This window comes from Malania oleifera, chromosome 1 (assembly GCF_029873635.1).
Source record: "Malania oleifera isolate guangnan ecotype guangnan chromosome 1, ASM2987363v1, whole genome shotgun sequence".
Classification (NCBI taxonomy): Eukaryota; Viridiplantae; Streptophyta; class Magnoliopsida; order Santalales; family Ximeniaceae; genus Malania; species Malania oleifera.
In genome coordinates, this window is record NC_080417.1 from 153,119,157 (window position 1) to 153,140,871 (window position 21,715).

At 36.2% G+C, this 21,715-nt stretch overlaps 1 long non-coding RNA gene across 5 annotated transcripts in view; it reads right to left on the reverse strand.

The window, feature by feature from the left end:
- Positions 1–20,712, reverse strand: part of LOC131167084 (uncharacterized) — a 29,855-nt gene extending 9,143 nt beyond the window's left edge. For 2 of the 5 annotated variants that reach the window (XR_009139984.1, XR_009139987.1), the window contains exons 1-2: positions 20,053–20,712; positions 19,750–19,935 (exon numbers count right to left, since the gene is read on the reverse strand). This is a non-coding gene — a long non-coding RNA (uncharacterized LOC131167084). Of the gene's footprint in view, positions 1–18,423; positions 18,496–19,628; positions 19,936–20,052 lie in introns of those variants that run through there. The other 3 variants (XR_009139989.1, XR_009139982.1, XR_009139983.1) reach the window with 3 other exon arrangements.
- Between the last annotated feature and the right edge of the window lie 1,003 nt (positions 20,713–21,715).

Here is a 21,715-nt window from a genome sequence, read left to right on the forward strand (position 1 = left end):
CTGCTTTGTAATGTTAAGTGTGTGTGTGAAAAATATATAGAGTGTAGAACAAGAGAAAGTTGTCTGTGAGGCAGAGAGGTTTGAGCCCAGAGTTGAGTCAAAGGGTGTTCTCCTCCTCCATTGTATTTTTCTTAAAGATCATACAGTGAGACTCCTTCTCTCCCGTGGACGTAGGCCGAGTTTGGCCGACCACGTATTTCTTTTGTGTTCGTGATTGTGCGTGTTGTGTTTGTGTTGCTAGAATCATCCCCCTCCCCTAACACTTTACACAACTACCTCCAATAATCATCATATGGAGAAAACTCAATACCTCCTTGGGAAGTTTCGACAAATAAATGAAGATGATGAAAACTACACACATTCTCAAGTGCATAAATAGCCCATGTTTCTCGGTCACTTAAGAAATGATGGGGTAATGAGTCAAGAAGCTGAAGCATTTTGCCTATCAGAGGTAGTTAACATGGCCATAAGAGCAACTCTATAGTTGATTTCTTGGCTTTGGATGGCATTATTTTTTTGAGTAACATGAACACAAAGAGTAAGACTTTTAAGAGGACAGGAGAGGAGAGAATTTGGGAAATCATTAGGATGAAGCAAAAGAATACTAAAATTTGAAGAGATATCAGTTGTCAAGCGGAAACATCATTCATATATCAGTTCCAAAATTGCCATTAATTTATTTTTCCATGTAACCAAAATCACACTATTTAGATAGACTTCACATGTAATTAAGCAACCAGCCAAATTATGAGTTTCAAACTCTAGAATAGATCATTAATTCTCCATAGCCATGTTGTATGTATAAGTGTGCATGGTGGAGCCAGGGCACTATGGGTTTTTTTATTAAGCGTCTACAATTAGTTGTGCTTAATTGTCTTTGAATTCATTAAAGAAATTACCCCGATCCAATTGAGCTTAAATTTGGCAGTACATCTAAGATATTCCCCAAAATATGAAAATATTTATTAATAAGTGGAGGTGGGACACTAGGACTATATTTTGTCTATTAAGCTTCTAAAAGATATATACATAAAGGTTGTTTATGCTTGAATGGTATCTCTTCAGACTTCAAGAGTCCTCTACTTAATCCTAATGCTGCCCTAACTTCTCTCCCAACTTTTCTCCCTCCCTATCCTCTTAACTTTCTTACTCTTTGTGTTCATACTAATAATGATCCAAAGCTAAGAAATCAATCCTAGGGCCATGCAAACTGCCTTTGTTAAGAAACATGCACTAGCTTCTTGCATAAGTGACCCATGTTTCATGGCTAAATATCTTAGGAAATGATGGGGCAATGAACCAAGAAGCTAGTGCATGTTTCCTATCAAAGGCAATTATTACATTATCACTTTACTAAAAGCTTAAGTTGTTGGATTGTGGGCCCACAATGCATGTCAAGCCTTAACACACCCCGGAATTTGCACCCAACAATATTTGGAGAGATAAACACATGATAAATAAGACCCATGATAGGGAATACAATAATTTTTTAAAGCAGGCAACAAGACTAGACCCCTAGACCTCTTAATAACCAACTCTAATACCATGTTAGATTACCACTTTACGTAAAAGCTTAAATTGTTTTGTTGTGGCCAACAATGTACATCAAGTCTAAACAACATTTTCCACGGTCTTGGCCGCAACTCTAAAGTTGATTTCTTGACTTTGGATTCCTATTAGCATGATAAACACGAAGAGTAAGAAGGTTAAAAGAGCAGAGAAGGAAATTTGGGAGAGAAGTTGAGGCACCATTGGGATAAAACAAGGGAGTATTAAAGTCCAAGAAATAACCTTTCAAGCACAAACAACCTTCTCATATCTTGCGGAAGCTTAATAGCAACAAAACTGTCCCAGTGTGCCACCTCCACTTATTAATTAATATTTTCATCTTTTGGGGAACATCTAACATGTATTTCTGAATTTAGGCTCAGTTGTCTATGGGCAACTTCTCTAATGAATATGAAGGCAGTTGAGCACAAATAGTCTTGTCGAAGCTTAATAACAACAAAAATTGTAGTGCCCTAGCTCCACTATGCCCACATACATATAGCATGGCTATTAAGTGTTAATGATTTATTCTAGAGGTTGAAACTAACTATTTGGCTCGTTGTTTGCTTACATGTGAAGTCTATCTAAACAGTGTGGTTTTGTTTTGTCCTTATCCTTTCAACTAATTTTATAGTTTTGATTACACTAGTAAACTTAAATAACCTAATAGACACACATATGAGGACTTCTTGAAAACAAATATGGAAACAAATTGAGTAGCAAATAAATAGAATACACCATTGTCATTTATCTTATAATAGCACTGTGTCATTTATCAAATTGATCAAAATGGACAAACACACCATGATAAGCTAATGCCTATTTTTGCTATTATAAGTAGCAAACGACAATTTAATCATTAACTAATGGTCATTTATCAATTTGAGCAGAATTTGATGGTGCCATTTTATGTTTGCCATGTGATGTCATACTAAGGAACTATGGAAAGGTGCTCATAAATTCCCAAACAGAAAAATAAACTCATAGCAATTTGGGAACTGATGCATAATTGGTGCTTCTTCTTGAAAGCTATTATCTCTTTAGAATGTAGTACTCCCATTACTTCATCCCAATGATGCCCTAAATTCTCGCTTTTCCTGTCCTTTTAACCTTCTTACTCCTTGTGTTCATGCTAGTTAAAAAAATAATGGCAGCCAAAGCCTAGAACTCAACTTTAGAGTTGCTCCCAAAGCCATGGAAACTGCCACTAGTAGGAAACACGTTGTAACTTCTTGGCTCATATATCAATATTCCCTAAAAGATATGGCCAAGAAACATAGGCCACTCATGCACCTAAGACTGGGTGAAGTTTCCATCATCGTAATTAGCTAATGGTTGTTATGCTATTGTAAAATAAATAGATATTAGCCATACCTAATGACTATTCATGCTTTTATAAGATAAATAGCTATTAGACATTAGCTATTTTATAATAACACTAAGTCATTTATCAAATAGCCATAAGCTATTAGCTAATAACATGGAGTTCCTTAGTCGGGGCATCTCGAAAACAATCAAAATGATTGAATACGCTTTGTACCTAAAAGCTTCGATATGTAAATTTTACACAACTGCCTCCAATAATCACCATATGGAGAAAACACAATATCTCCTTGGGAACTTTTGACGAAGAAACAAAGATGAAAGAAACTTCACCCTATCTTAGTTGCATAAGTGACCCATGTTTCTTAGACAAATCTCTTAGAAGATAGAGTAATGAGCCAATAAGTTGGAGCATGTTGCCTACTAAAGGTAGATTACATTGCTCTAGGACCAATTCCAAAATTATTTTCTTGGCTTCAGATGCCATTATTTTTTTGACCAACATGAACACAAAGAATAAAAAGGTTAAAAGGATAAGAAAGGAGAGAAGTTAATCCGTCATCGAGATGCAATAGGAAAATACTGAAGTTCAAAGTGAAGAGGTCAGTTTCCAAGCAAAAGCACCATTTATATATAATGACTAATGGCTATCAGATAAATGACATTGTGCTATTACAAGATAGCTAATGGCTAATAACTATTTATCTTATAATAGCACAGATAGCCATTAGGTAATGGTTGATATCTATTTATCTTATGATAGCACAATAGCCATTAGCTAACAACAATAATGGAAAAGTCAACTAGTCTTAGGTTCATAAGTGGTTTATGTTTCTTAGTTATATCCCTTAGGGAATGATGAGGTATGAGTCAAGAAGTTGCATGTTCCCTACCAGTGGCAATTTTCAGGGCTCTAGAAGCAACTCTAAAGTTGAGTTCTTAACTTCAGATGTCATTATTTTTTTAACTAGCATGAACACAAAGTGTAAGAAGGTTAAAATGATAGGAAAGGAGAGAAGTTAGGTCATCATTGGGATGAAGCAGGAGAATACTTAAGTCTAAAGTGAAGAAATATCAGTTTTCAAGTAGAAACGCCAATCATACATCAGTTCCCTAGCTACCTCGCAATGATGCCCTAAATTATCTCATTTCTTGTCTTTTTAACCTTCTTACTCTTTGTTATATTTTCACTTTACCTAAAAGCTTAAACTGTTAGGTTGTAGGCCCACAATGTATATCAAGCTTTAACACTCCCTTGCACATGTAGTTGCATGTGGAGAGATAAACACATAATAGGTAACACCCATTATAGGGAATACAATAATTTTTTAACACCAAATAATAAATGTGAGCAACAAGACTAGAACCCAAGACCTCTTGGTAACTAGTTCTGATACCATGTTAGATTACCATTTTACTTAAAAGTTTAAGCTGTAAGGTAGTGGGCCAACAATGTATATCAAGTTTTTACTCTGTGTTTTCATGCTAGTTAAAAAAATAATAGCATCCAAAGCCAAGAACTCAAATTTAGAGTTGCTCCTAGAGCCATGAAAACTGCCACTGGTAGGGAACATACTAAAACTTCTTGACTCATACCTCATCATTACCTAAGGGATATAACTAAGAAACATAAACCACTTATGAACCTGAGATTGGGTGACTTTTCCATCACTGTTGTTAGCTAATGACTATTGAGTTATTATAAGGTAAATGGGTATCAGCCATTACCTAATGGCTATTTGTGCTATTATAAGATAAATAGTTATTAGCCATTGGCTATCTTGTAATAGCACAATGTCATTTATCAAATAACCATTAGTTAATTACATAGAGTTCCATAGTTGGGTCATCTTGAAAATAATCAAAATGACTGAACACAGTTTTCACCTAAAAGCTCCAATACACAAATTTTATAAAACTATCTCCAATAATTACCATATAGAGAAAAGGATAATATCTCCTTGGGAACTTCTAACCGAGAAACAAAGATAACGTAAACTTCACCCTATCTCAGGTGCATGTATGGACAAATCTCTTAGGAGAAAGGGTAATGAGCCAAGAAGTTGGAGCATGTTGCCTACTAGAGGTAGTTTTCATGGCTCTGCGAGCAATCCTAAAATTATTTTCTTGGCTTCAGATGCCATTACTTTTTTGACTAGCATGAACACCAGGACTAAGAAGGTTAAAAAGACAAGAAACGAGAGAAGTTAGGCCATCATTGGGATGAAACAAGAGAATACTAAAGTCCAAAGTGAAGAGATTTCAATTTCCAAGGAAAAGCACTATTTATACATTAGTTCCCTAATTGCAATAAATTTTTAGCCTAATGATGCCCAAAATTCTCTCATTTCCTATTCTCTTAACCTTCTTACCTTGTGTTCATTCTAGTTAAAAAAGTAATGGCATCCAAAGTCATGAACTCAACTTTAATATTGCTCCCAAAGGCATAGAAACTGCCACTAGCAGAGAACACATTACAATTTCTTGGCTTATACCCCATCATTTCAGAGATATCCACAAAAAACATAGCCTACTTATGCACCTAAGATTGGGTGAAGTTTCCATCACTGTTGTTAGCTAATGGCTATTGTGCTATTATAAGATAAATAGATATTAGTCATTACCTAATGGCTATTTGTGTTATTATGACATAAATAGCTATTAGCCATTAGCTATCTTATAACACTACTATGACATTTATCAAATAGCCATTAGCTATTAGCTAATAACATAGAGTTCCTTAATCAGGGTGTCACCGTGCTTATTTTTCCATTTATCTGAAAAATGACTAGTGCTAAAAAACAGTTGAAATGACTAAACACGTTTTGCACCTAAAAGCTCCGATACACAAATTTTACACAATTGCCTCCAATAATCACTATATGGAGAAAACACAGTATCAAATTATACACAATTGCCTCCAATAATCACCATATGGAGAAAACACAGTATCTCCTTGGGAACTTCTGATGAAGAAACAAAGATAACAGAAACTTCACCAAGTCTCACGTGCATAAGCGACCCACGTTTCTCAGCCAAATCTCTTAGGAGATAAGGTGATGTGCCAAGAAGTTGGAGCACATTGCTTATCAGAGTTAGCTTTCATGGCCATAGGAGCAACTCTAAAATTGTTTTCTTAGCTTTAGATTTCATTATTTTTTTACGAGGTAAGTTAGGTGTAGCTCCTGTAAAAGATATGATAAGGGAGGGACGACTCAGATGGTACAGACACTTGCAACGTAGGCCACATAGTGCACCAGTGAGAAAGAGTGAGTTAGTTACTGTGGGGGGCAGTAGAAGGGGTAGGGGTAGACCTTTCCAAAGAAAGGATGTGTTGATTAGGAAGAGGAAGGATACTTTTACTAATGAAAGATGGACTAGTATCCTCCATGAGAAGATCACCTTTCCTAGACGCATCATTCTTTTAAAATGATGACAAATACCCAAGGCTAGTGTCGGAATACAAATGCCCCTCATTATTTAAAAAGCTATCACATGATCAAGATTATGATTAATAAAATTTGTACCTACTTGAGCATTCTCAAGATCAGCTTAAGACAATCACTCTAATTCTTGTGAGATCATTTTTGAACTATCGTTTTCACACTGCACTTGCGCCTCAAACTCTTTGTTGTTGCCTTTGAAGAGCTGTATTAAAGCCTCATCATCTGCATATTCAACGCCCTCTCTCATTTGATCAACTAATAATTCCATATCAAAATCAGCTATGCTGCCCAAGCCTTCTTCTGAGTCAAAAGGAAAATCATCTTGAAAGTCCCCCCCCTCTTAACCCATTGTCATCTCCTCCCTTGGCACTGAGAACAAAGGAGAGAAATGGTTTCTGTTTTCAGCTTGGTCCCTGCTGGTTTTAATATGATCTTTGCTGTTTATGGCAATCTATACTCCATTGCAAACTCCCTTTAGGCCTTCACTAGCTATAGAATTTCCTTGATCCCTAAACTTGTCCCAACTGAATTACTTTCTTACCACCTCAACCACAGGCCTATCATGCTGAAATTCTTGAGCTAGATGCTTATCAGGATCCTCAATTGGGCTGGTGCTTTGTTTTCAATAACCTATATTGCCTTTTTTTTTTTTCCTTTGAGTGGCTGGCCTAGCCTTATCCATTTGAGAATTTTTCTTACTTCCCCACCACCTTCCTGTGTGAGATTGGAATTCCTATAAGGTAAAGAACCTCCCCAATTCATGAAACTTCAAATGGTTGCCTTTCCTTATTCATTCCTCATTGTTGAGGCTCCTCTGGTAACATTGCAAAGGAAGTGTTAGGCACAATTCTATGGAAAACACTTTTCCTCTCTATATTCTTCGTTGACTTAACATTCATTGAGCCACAATCAGAACATCTCCAACTACCAAGATTAGTTTTTTTGGATTTGTTCATGGATGATGAAAATTCAAGCAGAGCAGCAAGAAAGGCCCCCCATCCATTTTGGACTCCTTTAGGAATACGCATTGCATTCATTTTTTCCTTTGTTCTCCTTCCTCAAACAACTCTGTTGTCTACTTTGCTCAAATAAAGTCCCTTTTGACCTCCTTCGACCCCTCTGCAAGCTGCACAAATTACCTATATCAGCTTTGTAGCCCACACAAACTCCTCTTTCCCCATCTCAACAAAAGATACATAATTCCCTGCAAATTTGGTAATACACCATGTTGAGGAAGCCAAAATATTTAGAGAGACCACCTTCCTTCCAATTTTGAAAGTAGCATGGCCTTCTGTTTGAGGCGCAAGTGTAGTGTGAAAGCGATAGTTCAAAAATGATCTCACAAGAATTAGAGTGATTGTCTTAAGTTGATCTTGAGAATGCTCAAGTAGGTACAAATTTTATTAATCATAATCTTGATCATGTGATAGCTTTTTAAATAATGAGGGGCATTTGTATTCCGACACTAGCCTTGGGTATTTGTCATCATTTTAAAAGAATGATGCGTCTAGGAAAGGTAATTTTCTCATGGAGGATACTAGTCCATCTTTCATTAGTAAAAGTATCCTTCCTCTTCCTAACCAACACATCCTTTCTTTGGAAAGGTCTACCCCTACCCCTTCTACTGCCCCCCACAGTAACTAACTCACTCTTTCTCACTGGTGCACTATGTGGCCTACGTTGCAAGTGTCTGTACCATCTGAGTCGTCCCTCCCTTATCATATCTTTTACAGGAGCTACACCTAACTTACCTCGTAAAAAAATAATGAAATCTAAAGCTAAGAAAACAATTTTAGAGTTGCTCCTATGGCCATGAAAGCTAACTCTGATAAGCAATGTGCTCCAACTTCTTGGCACATCACCTTATCTCCTAAGAGATTTGGCTGAGAAACGTGGGTCGCTTATGCACGTGAGACTTGGTGAAGTTTCTGTTATCTTTGTTTCTTCATCAGAAGTTCCCAAGGAGATACTGTGTTTTCTCCATATGGTGATTATTGGAGGCAGTTGTGTAAAATTTGATACTGTGTTTTCTCCATATGGTGATCATTGGAGGCAATTGTGTAAAATTTGTGTATCGGAGCTTTTAGGTGCAAAACGTGTTTAGTCATTTCAACTGTTTTTTAGCACTAGTCATTTTTCAGATAAATGGAAAAATAAGCACGGTGACACCCTGATTAAGGAACTCTATGTTATTAGCTAATAGCTAATGGCTATTTGATAAATGTCATAGTAGTGTTATAAGATAGCTAATGGCTAATAGCTATTTATGTCATAATAGCACAAATAGCCATTAGGTAATGACTAATATCTATTTATCTTATAATAGCACAATAGCCATTAGCTAACAACAGTGATGGAAACTTCACCCAATCTTAGGTGCATAAGTAGGCTATGTTTTTTGTGGATATCTCTGAAATGATGGGGTATAAGCCAAGAAATTATAATGTGTTCTCTGCTAGTGGCAGTTTCTATGCCTTTGGGAGCAATATTAAAGTTGAGTTCATGGCTTTGGATGCCATTACTTTTTTAACTAGAATGAACACAGGGTAAGAAGGTTAAGAGGATAGGAAATGAGAGAATTTTGGGCATCATTGGGCTAAAAATTTATGGCAGTTAGGGAACTAATGTATAAATGGTGCTTTTCCTTGGAAATTGAAATCTCTTCACTTTGGACTTTAGTATTCTCTTGTTTCATCCCAATGATGGCCTAACTTCTCTCGTTTCTTGTCTTTTTAACCTTCTTAGTCCTAGTGTTCATGCTAGTAAAAAAAGTAATGGCATCTGAAGCCAAGAAAATAATTTTAGGATTGCTCGCAGAGCCATGAAAACTACCTCTAGTAGTCAACATGCTCCAACTTCTTGGCTCATTACCCTTTCTCCTAAGAGATTTGTCCATACCTGCACCTGAGATAGGGTGAAGTTTACGTTATCTTTGTTTCTCGGTCAAAAGTTCCCAAGGAGATATTATCCTTTTCTCTATATGGTAATTATTGGAGATAGTTTTATAAAATTTGTATATTGGAGCTTTTAGGTGAAAACTGTGTTCAGTCATTTTGATTATTTTCAAGATGACCCAACTATGGAACTCTATGTAATTAACTAATGGTTATTTGATAAATGACATTGTGCTATTACAAGATAGCTAATGGCTAATAACTATTTATCTTATAATAGCACAAATAGCCATTAGGTAATGGCTGATACCTATTTACCTTATAATAACTCAATAGCCATTAGCTAACAACAGTGCTGGAAAAGTCACCCAATCTCAGGTTCATAAGTGGTTTATGTTTCTTAGTTATATCCCTTAGGGAATGATGAGGTATGAGTCAAGAAGTTTCAGTATGTTCCCTACCAGTGGCAGTTTTCATGGCTCTACGAGCAACTCTAAATTTGAGTTCTTGGCTTTGGATGCTATTATTTTTTTAACTAGCATGAAAACACAGAGTAAAAGCTTGATATACATTGTTGGCCCACTACTTTACAGCTTAAACTTTTAAGTAAAATGGTAATCTAACATGGTATTAGAACTAGTTACCAAGAGGTCTTGGGTTCTAGTCTTGTTGCTCGCATTTATTATTTGGTGTTAAAAAATTATTGTATTCCCTATAATGGGTGTTACCTATTGTGTGTTTATCTCTCCACATGTAGCTACACGTGCAAGGGAGTGTTAAAGCTTGATATATATTGTGGGCCTACAGGTGTTGTGAAAGCCTCCAGAAAGATGAAGGCTAAGAAAACTAAGGATCGGGATATAATATTTGATAGATGAATTTTTTCTAGTTTTTATCAAGGGTTTCAAATGTACTCGATGTTGCACAATGATCGCCACTGGCTTCTGGGTTCAGTCCTTGAAGGATGAAGCTATTGCGTTCTTCGAGGACTCTGAAGGTGCTTGATGGTTCACGATGATCAACTCTGAGTGTTATAAGTTTCCAAAGGGCAGAAAGGAGGATGATGAAGTTTTGAAGGTCGACAACAAGTTTCCGGTGAATGGCGATGCAAAGGGTGCATAAAACTCGATAAGGAAGTTTTCCGATTGTTTGAATCAATTTCAGGTTAGTGTGAAATTTTTTTGAGACTAATTGAATTGATTTCAAAGGGTGGATGCTTGCGAGGGGGAGATTTTGAAGGGAGGGATTTAGGAGAGTAGGAGAACGGAATATTGCCATGCTTGCGTATTCACCAACACCATACTCAAATACGACTTGATATATCTCTCATAACTAGTGTTGTGAGTCAATATTTTGATTCTCTAAGAACAAGTCACTAGAATGTTGTAGTTTGCATCTAGAGATAACTCAAAGATATACCAAGGATAGGTCTCTTATATCAAGATCAGGTCACGCTTATATTTCGGGATATATAGATGCAAACTGGATTAGGTCACCTAACCCACAATTGCTTATATTATTTATGTTGGTGATAACATGGGATCTTGGAAGAGTAAGAAACAGACTGTGGTGGCTAGGTCAAGTGCTGATTCAGAATATAGGGTTATGACTCACATACATATGAACTTGTTTGGTTAAAGAACATATTGGAAGAACTTGGTTTTCCACTTTCAAGGTCTATGGAGTTGATGCGTGATGATCAAGCTCCTGTTCATATTGCCTCCAACCTAGTCCTCCAAAAGCAAATAGAACACACTAAAGTTGATTGTCATTTTGTCATTTTGTTTGGGAGAAACTTGCACAGAATCTCATTACAACCAGTAATATGAACTTAGAATTCAATCCTGCTCATGAAAGCCTTGGGGGATGTCATGTTAAATTCATTTATAATATGCTAGGAGCATATGATATCTATGCTCTAGCTTTAGGGATGGTGTTACTAGTTATTTTGGTCTTTTAGCATGTGTTCTTACTATATTAGTCAACGTGAGTGAGGGTATTATGGTCATTGTTATGTACTTGGCATATGTTTTTTATTATTATTATTATTATTATTATGTGTTAAGAGTTATGTCAGTGTGAGTTAGCAAGGGTATTATGGTCACTAGATTGTACTTGACGTATGTTATAGGAGAGACCTATCATTCAGGATAGGTCTTCAGTTTTATGCAATTATTCAACATGGTATCAAAAGCATCATTTTGAGACCTAAACCCCAACTACTACAACCACCATCAAAACTAAAGCCTAAAACCTTAAATCCACTACATGTCTACCATCATAGAAGGATCTCCAACAACACCATAGCTCTAGAAAACAGACAACAACTTCCAGAAGTCAGACCAGTCATTGAAAATTTCCTAAGCGACACTACCAGTTCAGGAACATAAAATCTACTATAGATTTAACAAAAGAACATAATAGTCAATCAGTCACCAACAAACATCGTCGATCTTCCCCCCACTGAAATCCCATCTCCAGATAGTGCTCCACATGCCCTCACGTGCCGGTCGAAGGCTCTCAAGGTCAACCCCACATGCCGACACGTGAAGCTACTTTCAAGTATGATTTTGGCCTTAATTCAACCAGCAGTGCTCTAATCCCTCTATAAACATATTAATGAAGTTTTTCGTGATGTCTTTTTTTCCAAATATCTCACCTTTTTTAATTGCTCATTTTCGGCGTCCAAGGAATAATTGTTTGATGCTTCACAAAGTTGTTTGTCAATGGTTATCAAGTTTATTAGGTTGGAAAAGAGGTATTTGCTGTGTTTTTAATTTGGCGTTCTAATTCCTCCCATAGACCACAATATCAAGTTGTTGGCCATGTGTTTTGCTCAAAGATCCATATTTCTTGACCATGCATCCATGGTAATCCGTTAGCTGTTGTTCAGTATCACGTATGGCCATTGGTGAGTCTCTTGGACCAGTGGCAGTGTTCATAAGCCGTTTTTCTGTGAGGATGTGGCAATTTTATATAAGTTTGTTGGCGACTTGTCCCTAGTACTTTCGGTGGTTCCCCTTATTTGTTGTTGCTCCAATTGTTCCAATGTTGTGTGTTGGTTTCTTAGCATTGTATCTAAGTTTCTAGGTGCTGTGGCAACCTTGTCCTGATTTATTTGTGACTCGTTCATGGTGGGTCACCTTGTTTGTGGTTGTTCCGATTGTTCCAGCAATTAATCTTGTTATCATTGAACTAAGTTTGTGAGTGTTGGGATGGAGTTTGCAAATCCTGAAAGTATGGTTCCCTCTGGAGTCACTTGCTTGAGCGAACCGCATATTGTGACTATATCAGAGGAGTATTCAAGGTTTCTGTAGTATCAATCGTCTTAACAAGCATCTTATCACATTGCATCTTTTGCCCAAAAATGTAATCCTATAGTCTGTATGACATTTGATATCTTTCCCACTAGTCCTTGGGTTATCAATTCAACTATCACTAATCATATAATAGGTGCAACCAAATTCTTTTCTGCCCTCTAGTATCCTAAAAATCTACCTCAAGTTACCTTTGCTAATGGGTCCACTACTACAATTAAGGGAATAGGAACAATAAATCCTACCCTTTCCATCTCTCTTTCTTCTGTTTTATACATTACTAAATACCCTTTCAATCTCATGCCAATTAGTAAGCTTACAAAGTCACTAAATTATTCTACCACCTTCTTTCTTGATTATGTGGTTATTTAGGATCTGAAGACAAGCAAGATAATTGGCATAGATTGTGAAGCTTGTGGACATTAATACTTTGAGTCCCTTTCTCCTCCTATTGCCTACACAACCACTGCTACACCACTTCAAATCCATTGTCGCCTTGGCCATCCGTCCTTCAAACAAGTTGAAATAGCTAGTTCCAACATCGAATTATATGTTTAATATTGAGTGTGAGTTTTTTCAATTAGGAAGACATCATCATGTTTCCTTTGCTTCCTAGGTCGACAAATGTGTTGTTAGCCCTTTCATGCTAGTCCATTTCAACGTCTAGGGTCCTAGTCATGTCACATCAAAGTTGAGGTTTTGGTATTTTGTTACATTTGTTGATTAATACTCCAGGATGACTTGGTTGTATTTAATGAAAGATTATTTTAAGTTTTTGTGTTTTCTGTTCTTAAACAAACACTCAATTTGATATGCCAATCAAGATACTTCGTAGTGATAATGCTAAGGAGTACTTTAGTACCCAATTCACTACCTATATGACTAATTCTAGTATGATCCATTAATCCTCTTGTGCCCACACTCCACAATAAAACGAAATTGTAGAGCAAAAAAATAGACATATTCTTGAAGTCATTCGTACCCCTATTGTATCAAATGAATATCCCCAAATTTTTTGAAGTGATTCTTTGCTCACAACTTGCTCCCTCATCAATAAAATGTCTGTTGACCTCATTGGTCACACTTAGCTTTGATTATGATAAATACTCTTGGTACTGATGGTTGTACTGAGAATTGCATGCAGGTTCACCTTGTGCGCGCCTTAGGACTGAAAGACATATCATGATGGCGTGCGGTGTTCGTGCCGAAGAATGAAGATTTATGCGTTGTATTTTATATTTATTTGTTTATTTCTTCATTCTGGGATGTAATTTATTATGAACTGTGCGCGTTTATGACTTGTAATAATTTGCATCATGTATGGTAGGTAGGTATGCTCAAAACGATCATAATTGGATTTTAGGTACCTACACAGACCTTAGGGATCACCCTTCGGTCGACCGATACCGGATTTTCCCGGTAAGATAGAAAGTCCTTAGATCTCTAAACAAATGCACAAAAAGTCCCCATTATCATCTTCATATCAGGGGAATTATAATTAGCTAAAATTGGACTGAAAATTGAAAGAGTTGAGAGGGTTCGGGCGACCGAACCTATGCCGTGTAAAGTGGCTCGGGCGATCGAACAAGTCAACATGTTGACTTAGCTTCAGGCGACCGAATCTCTTTTGAACGTATCTTCCTCAGACACCCGAATGCATGTCAGAGCACTTTTCAACTACTCGGGTGACCGACTGTTTACGTTCAAATAGAGGCTCGGGTAATCGAACTGCTTGGTTCGGTTAACCAAACTCAGCTTCGGGCACCCGAACCTCGGACATTTGGCTACTGACTTTGGTTTAGCCAACTGGTCCTCAACTCGAGCACCCGAATCTCTTAAAGTTGGATTTTTGGCTATGTCTATTTGGGCACCCGAGCTTATGACTGGGCGACCGAACCTCGCGGGTTAAAAATATTTTTACTGATTTTTTAAATAGGATAAACAGGGTTAATTTTCTTAATGGCCTTTTAGACAATTCTAATTATACCCATTGTGTCCCCAACGGTCAAAAAATCCTCCTTACCTATATATACTCGTTCATTTGTCTTAATTAGAAAAGGAACTAGCATACTTGATTAGGGCAAAAATTCTCTAAACTCTCAAAACCCTAAAAACCCTATATTAGCCAAATATTTCTTTAAAACACTCGCATACTCCTCATTCTCTTTCTCTAAGCATTGTGAGTATCTCTATAAGGCTATTGTGCTTAAATTTCTCTAGTTAGTACTCTCTCTTGGTATATTGATTGATTGATTTTACTTGAGAGTATAGCCTAAAATTCTTCCACCGATTTCATTTGATAAATCTAGTGTGGAAAGACTTTGAGGGTTTTGGTTCTTGCATTGTTGTTGCAAGTTACCTAAACCTAGATTTTGTGTACAAAAATCTTTTCTCAAAAAGCTAGTCTTTCAAACAACTCCATTGAGCTTTACACATTGAAATATACTATTGAGTTTGTTTGATTTATCTTACTTAGCATATTTGAAACCCTGATCTGATATTGTCACATTCAAATATTGTGGTTCAAATCATGCTTATATAAACACTCTAGATCTGGATTGAAAGTATATACTTGATTGAGTGGTTAGCACACTTTAAGAGCACTGAGCATATTTACATATCATTCGTGCTTGCATTATAGACTGAGCTATATTGGTGCACACATCTGCTTGTGTTGAAGCGCATTTCCGTGTACAAACAATTTATACACATTGGTTGTATTTCAGGCACGAGCCTGAAGATGAAGACTAACCCTGTGGAATAGTCTCGGATTGGCTTAAACCCGGTTAGGAAAGCTAGGTGTGTCATCTTGTTAAGGTATGTCGATTGAGTCAGCCCCTTGAATTGACTTAGTTGTATTAGGTGCCGCTCCACCCATTTAAGTGAGCATTATTATGATAATCCTCATGCTAGTGTGGCCAAGGCGGGGACGTAGACACAGTTGGCCGAACCCCGATAACATATCGTGCGTGGTCTTTAGTTTTTGGCATTTTACATTTATTGCACGTGTATGTTTGTCTGATGATTGCATAGACTGACCCTAGGCTAAATTACATTGTTGATAAAATCAGTAGACCTAGGCAACAAATTTTAAATACCCAATTCACCCCCCCATTTGGGGTTGTACCATAACTATCAATGTCATTCTCTGTCCTTGGTGGTAAAAAATCCCATATTCAGTTATCTTCCCTAAGGCTCCTTTGTTCTCCCCTCCTCGTATATTCAGTTGTGTCATCTGTCCATCAGTTAACTCTAAAAACAGACAAGTTGAATCCTTTTGCTATCAAATGTATTTTTCTGGGCTATCCCTATACTCAAAAGTGATATCAATGTTATAACCCTACTTTAGATTGATTCTTCGCCTCTGTGTTCTCCCTTCCTCCTCGTATATTCAGCTATGTGTCATTTGTCCATCAGTTGACTCTAGGAACGAATAAGTTGGATCCTCATGCTATCAAATGTATTTTTCTATGCTATCCCTATACTTAAAAGGGATATTGATGTTATAACCCTACTTTACATTGATTCTTTGTCTTTGCTGATGTCACCTTTTTTGTATACACCATAGTACTATGATTCCTTAAGTTTTGTTGACCTTGATGAGTCCCTTCCTCTACCTTGCCTTCTAGATCCCAACCTATTATTTGTGCTAATCCTCCTACATCTTCATCTAGTTTGAGTTCTTCTCATCGCTTGAATGGCCCCAATTTGCAAGTATACACATGGTGACTCAAGGGAGGAGAACCTCCTCCAGCTTCTACTACTATGCCTCTAGTTCCCTCGTCAAATGATCTTACTTCCCATGATGTTGATCCTCTTATAGATAGTTCAAAAAGGTAAATGCACTTGTACAACATCCAATCTCTAATTTTGTTTGTTATGATTTCTTGTCACCCTCGTAGTACTATTTCGTTAATACTCTATCTTCTGTTGTGTTAAGTTAAAACTTTACCTAAGTGTTTAATCTATTAGGTTGTGGGCCAATAATGTACATTAATCTTTAATACTTCCTCACACGTGCAAGAATGGGAAGATATAAATAACAATAAATAGCATCCATTATTGGGAATACAATAAATTTTTTTTAACTCATATAATAAACGTGGGCAACAAGACTATAACCCAGGACCTCTTGGTAACCAGCTCTCATACCATGTTAGATTATCATTTTACCTAAAAGCTTAAACTATTAGGTTGTGAGCCAACAATGTATATCAAGCTTTAACATGTTCTTCCAAAATCATTTTCTGAAGTCCTACCCATTACCCGTGGTGGACTATAATGGTTGAAGAAATGCATTCGCTACATGATAATGATACTTGAGATTTGGTACCCCTTCAGCCCGCCCTTCTGATAAATCTGTGGTTGGTTGTCGCTTGGTGTACAATGTGAAAGTCAATCTTGATGATTATGCAGCTCGTTTGAAGGCCCACCTTATTGCTTAAGAATATACTTAGGTGTATGGCTTGGATTTGGATTATTCAAACACATTCTATCCGGTAGCTAAACTTGCCTCAGTATGTTTATTCATCTATTTAACCATTACTTGTCATTGGCATTTACATCAGTTAGATGTGAAGAATGCTTTCCTACATGGTAATAGTCTGGAGGAGGTCTATATGGAGCAAGCGCTTGGGTTTGTTGCTCAAAGGGAGTTAGTCTCAGTGTGTTGGCTTAAGAAATAATTATATAGATTAATACAATCTCCCAAAGCATGGTTTGGCCAATCTAAAGTTGTAGTACTTGAGTTTGGTCTCCTATGAAATGCAGTAGATCACTTCGTATTTTATCGTCATACTCTATCTAACGGGATTTTTCTTATTGCGTATGTGAATGACATTGTGATCACTGGTGACAATGATCAAGACATTAAGAACCTAAAGCTTTTCCTACAAAGTAAATTTCAAACCAAGAACTCGAGACTATTTAAGTACTTTTTAGGCATAGAAGCATTAAGATCTCATATGCAACTGTCTTGTCATAGAGGAAGTATGTTTGTTATCTTTTAGATGAGACTGGGTTGTTTAGATCCAAACTTGTTGATACATTTAAGGATCCCAATAGTAAGTTAGTGCCAAATATAGGTGATTTGTTGCCTAACCTTGGATGATACCGAAGACTTGTTGAAAATTTGAATTATCTCACAGTCATTTGATAAGATATATCTTCGCAACAAGTATTTTGAATTAGTTTCTCGATTCCCTACGAACAAGTCACTAGGATAGAGTAATTTTTATTTTGAAACATCTCAAAGATGCAGTAGGGAAATGTCTCTTATATTAGAATCAAGGTCACACTCATATTCAGGGATATACAAATGTAGATTAGACTAGGTCGCCTTTCGACCAAAGATCCACAACAGGGTACTGTACCTTTGTTGGTGGTAATTTGATTCTTGGAAGAGTAAGAAACAAACTACGGTGGCTAGGTCAAGTGTTGAGTCAGAGTATGGTGCACACTACATGTGAATATTGGAAGAACTAGGTTTTCTACATTCTCTACCTATGGAGTTGATGTGTCCTAATCAAGCCGCTATTCATATTGCCTCCAACCTGGTCTTCCATGAACGAACAAAGTACATTGAAGTTGATTGCCACTTTATTTAGCAAAAACTTGTTCAGAAGCCCATTACAACCATTCATATCAAGTCTAAGTTTCAGCTTGCTGATTGTTCACTAAATCCTTGAGAGGTACTCATGTGAAATTCATTTGTAACAAGTTAGGAACATATGATATATATGCTCTAGGATGAGAGGGATGGTTGTTTAGTCATTTAGCATTATTATTATGTGTTAAGAGTGTAAGTAAGCATATTATGGTCATTGGTATTGTACTTGACATATATTATAAATAAAGGAAGAGACCTAACATTTGGAAATCCAAAGCTAACCCAACCTTGCATGTGCATATCTGAAACCGTTTGCCCATGGAGATCTTACTTCACTCTTTTTTCTAAACCCGCAAATGCTGCCAATTAATAAATAAAGCTAGATCACCATCTTCAACTATGTGAAACATACCATGCATGTTGGATATGCTTATACGCGCAATTTTGAACCATGCATATTGAAAGTAAAAATTTAAAACCATGCACTTTGGAATTTTTAAATGATAAAAAAAAAGCTCCCACATGCCGTAAGCGTGACTAGCCCCAGCTTCACTAGAGCGATCAGATCCCACTACTTCAGATGCCTAAGACCAGTGTTGGCCTCTGACTCAAAAAATAACTATCTTGGGCGTATCCTTATTGTTTAGAAGGATTTATTAGAATTCACCATTCAATAAGGCCCAAAAACCTGTGACTTTCTAAAATAGTTTGTGCTCATTTGACAGTATATTCACCTTGGGCTAGTCAAACTTCAACTTTTATCGATCTAATAGCAATTAATAAGAAATTATTAGGTCAGACTGTCTCCCTATTTCATATTATATACAATCAATGATATGTTTAAATTTTGAGTGATTTTTAAATTAATGATTATTGATTAATAATTTAACTCAAATTTTATTAAAATCATCCAAAAATATAATTGATCATATACAATCAATGATATGTTTAAATTTTGAGTGATTTTCTATTAATGATTATTGATTAATAATTTAAGTCAACTTTCTTAAAATCTGTCAAAAATATAATTAATTGTTTAAAATGTAACATGATTAGACACCTTAATAAGTTCTCATAATTAAAATAATTAACATTTTTTTTTCCAAAATAAAAAGTATAACTACGGCATTTTGTAATCAAGGGTCTAGATGTGAAGTTTTGAATATTATATATATATATATCAGATTGAACTCAACATGCAATGCTTATTTAAAACAGAGAACAGTTAAATTAAAGAACACTTAAATCTTTTGTAATCTTATACTTAAAAATGAAGGGTATGATTTTGAATAAGAGCCAATAAGCATCATTGTCATTGACTTTAAGGTTCTTTGGGGATTTTTTTTTCCAGGGGGCTATCTGGTTCTGGGACAGGAATTCACATGCAACAATCAATCCCTGTTGGATGTCAAAAAAAGGAGGGAAGGTCCATTTTACGTACACCATTATGAATTTATGATATGTAAATAAATATATACACACACACACACACAGATAGAATCCCTCCTTTTGCATAGATCATTATTTTGACCTTCAATTATATATTCCATTCATAACAATGCATGTTCTTTCCCTTTCAATCATTTCAAACACGCGGATAATTTATTTTTTACCTTCCAAAGATACTCCAGCGCTATCCGTTTCCCAAGTGAAAAACTGTAACCCTTTACTAGTCATTGTTGTCGGTTCATTACAATCTCTTCCATCTCCTGAACCTAAATATTGGATAAATTCTCCAATTACACCCTATAAGTTCTCTCAAGGTCACCATTTCTTTGCCGATCTACCATAGTTGGGGCCTGCACATTTCAACAAATAACCATAAATATTTCAATCTCGCCTTGCTCTACTCTGAAAAGCAAACTTTGCGCAGGGAATGAATAAAAGTGGTAGAGACAAAACGTCGAAAACCTTACACGCACAAACGAAAAATTGCCATCCCCGGCGCCAACTTCCTTTCTGTTTCCTGCCATGCTTCTGATATTCGAAACCATGTTTAACTCCATCCCGCGCAAACGTTGATTCCAAGGAACACAAATGGCGAGATAAATCCAAGCGACGTCAAATTAACCAAAAAAAAAAAAAATTTTAGCCGGCCGAAAGCGGCTTGTGGGCATCTTTCGGGAATTCTTCAGCTTGGCAATTTTTGGAAATGATGAAAAATCCCAGCGGGATGATGAAGACTCAAGCTGAAGTAAGACAGGTTTTGGGGGGAAAAGCACTGTGGATGAAAGTGGAATCCATGAACTGAAGTACATAAGAGCAGCAATCAAGGAGATGCTAAGGCTGAATCCTTCTGCTACTCTGTTGCTGTAGGGAGATATGTGAAATAAACGAAATATGAGGTGCCTACTCAAACTAGAGTCGGAGAGAATGCATGGGCGATCGCCGGTGATCCCAATACAGGTTAATTTAAACCGGAGCGGCTCCTTCCATAGATTTCAAGGGGGCTGGTACGATCACCGGCGATCCCAAATTCCGTTGGCGCAGGAAGGCAGATACGTCCAGGCGTATTGTCTCCTATATGGCAATTCATTGGGAACCGACCACTAGAAAGCCGGACGGATCGGTTCGGCATTGATGAGAACCGTACTGATCAAACTTTATGCTCTTTTTTTTTTTCTCTTTCTTTTCTTTATTATCTTACATTTTTCTTATTAGCATAGCGACTTACACATTGTTAAATTTTTTTACCGGTTTTTTTTAAAATATTATCAGGCAGTTTAGTTTTTAATTAAAAATTAAAACCAATTAACTAAATTTGATTTTAAACATGTGAGTTGAACCAAATAATTTTGAGTTTAGCTCTAGACCATTGTAGTTATTAATTTATTTGGCTGAACTAATTTTATTTATATTTTAAACATATATATAAATTAAAATATTAAACTTGCATTTTAAATAAACTCAATGCATATTTATTCATATTAATAACCACTTTTTAAGTTAAAATTTAAAAATTCATTAATACATGATTAAAATTTTAATAAAATTAAAATCTTAACTCGTTTTACGTTTGATTAACAAATAAATCAAACATAAACAAGATTAAATGTGGTTTGTTTAATTAATATACCTAATTTGAATTTAATTTTAAAAATTTATTTACTAAACGAACAAATTTTAAATATGTTAAAATTTAATTTGACTTGCTTCAATTATGAGACTATCATTAATAATGGTACAGCCAAAACTAGTATGCCCAAATTTGACGAATATGTTCATGGAGGCAGGGCAGCTACAAGATCGGCCTTGGGTGACATTGAGTATCTCGCATAACTTCCACTTAACAATCAATAATCCCTAATGCAGTTATGAGGGTTATAATTGATAGTTTACCTAACCCTCCATGAGTTATTAGCAACACATGAGTTGTTTGTAAACCCCCTCTAGATATAATGGTAAATCATGAATGTCAAGTTGAGGAAAGACTTATTTTCATTATTATAAAAAGGGAATTTTGGGTAAAAGTAAGCATCTCATTCTTACTTATTCATATTTATTGTTATAATACGAGTCTCCTCTTTTTTAGCTTAGGCATGTATTCTGGGTTCTCTAAGTCATTTTATTTACGTCTTT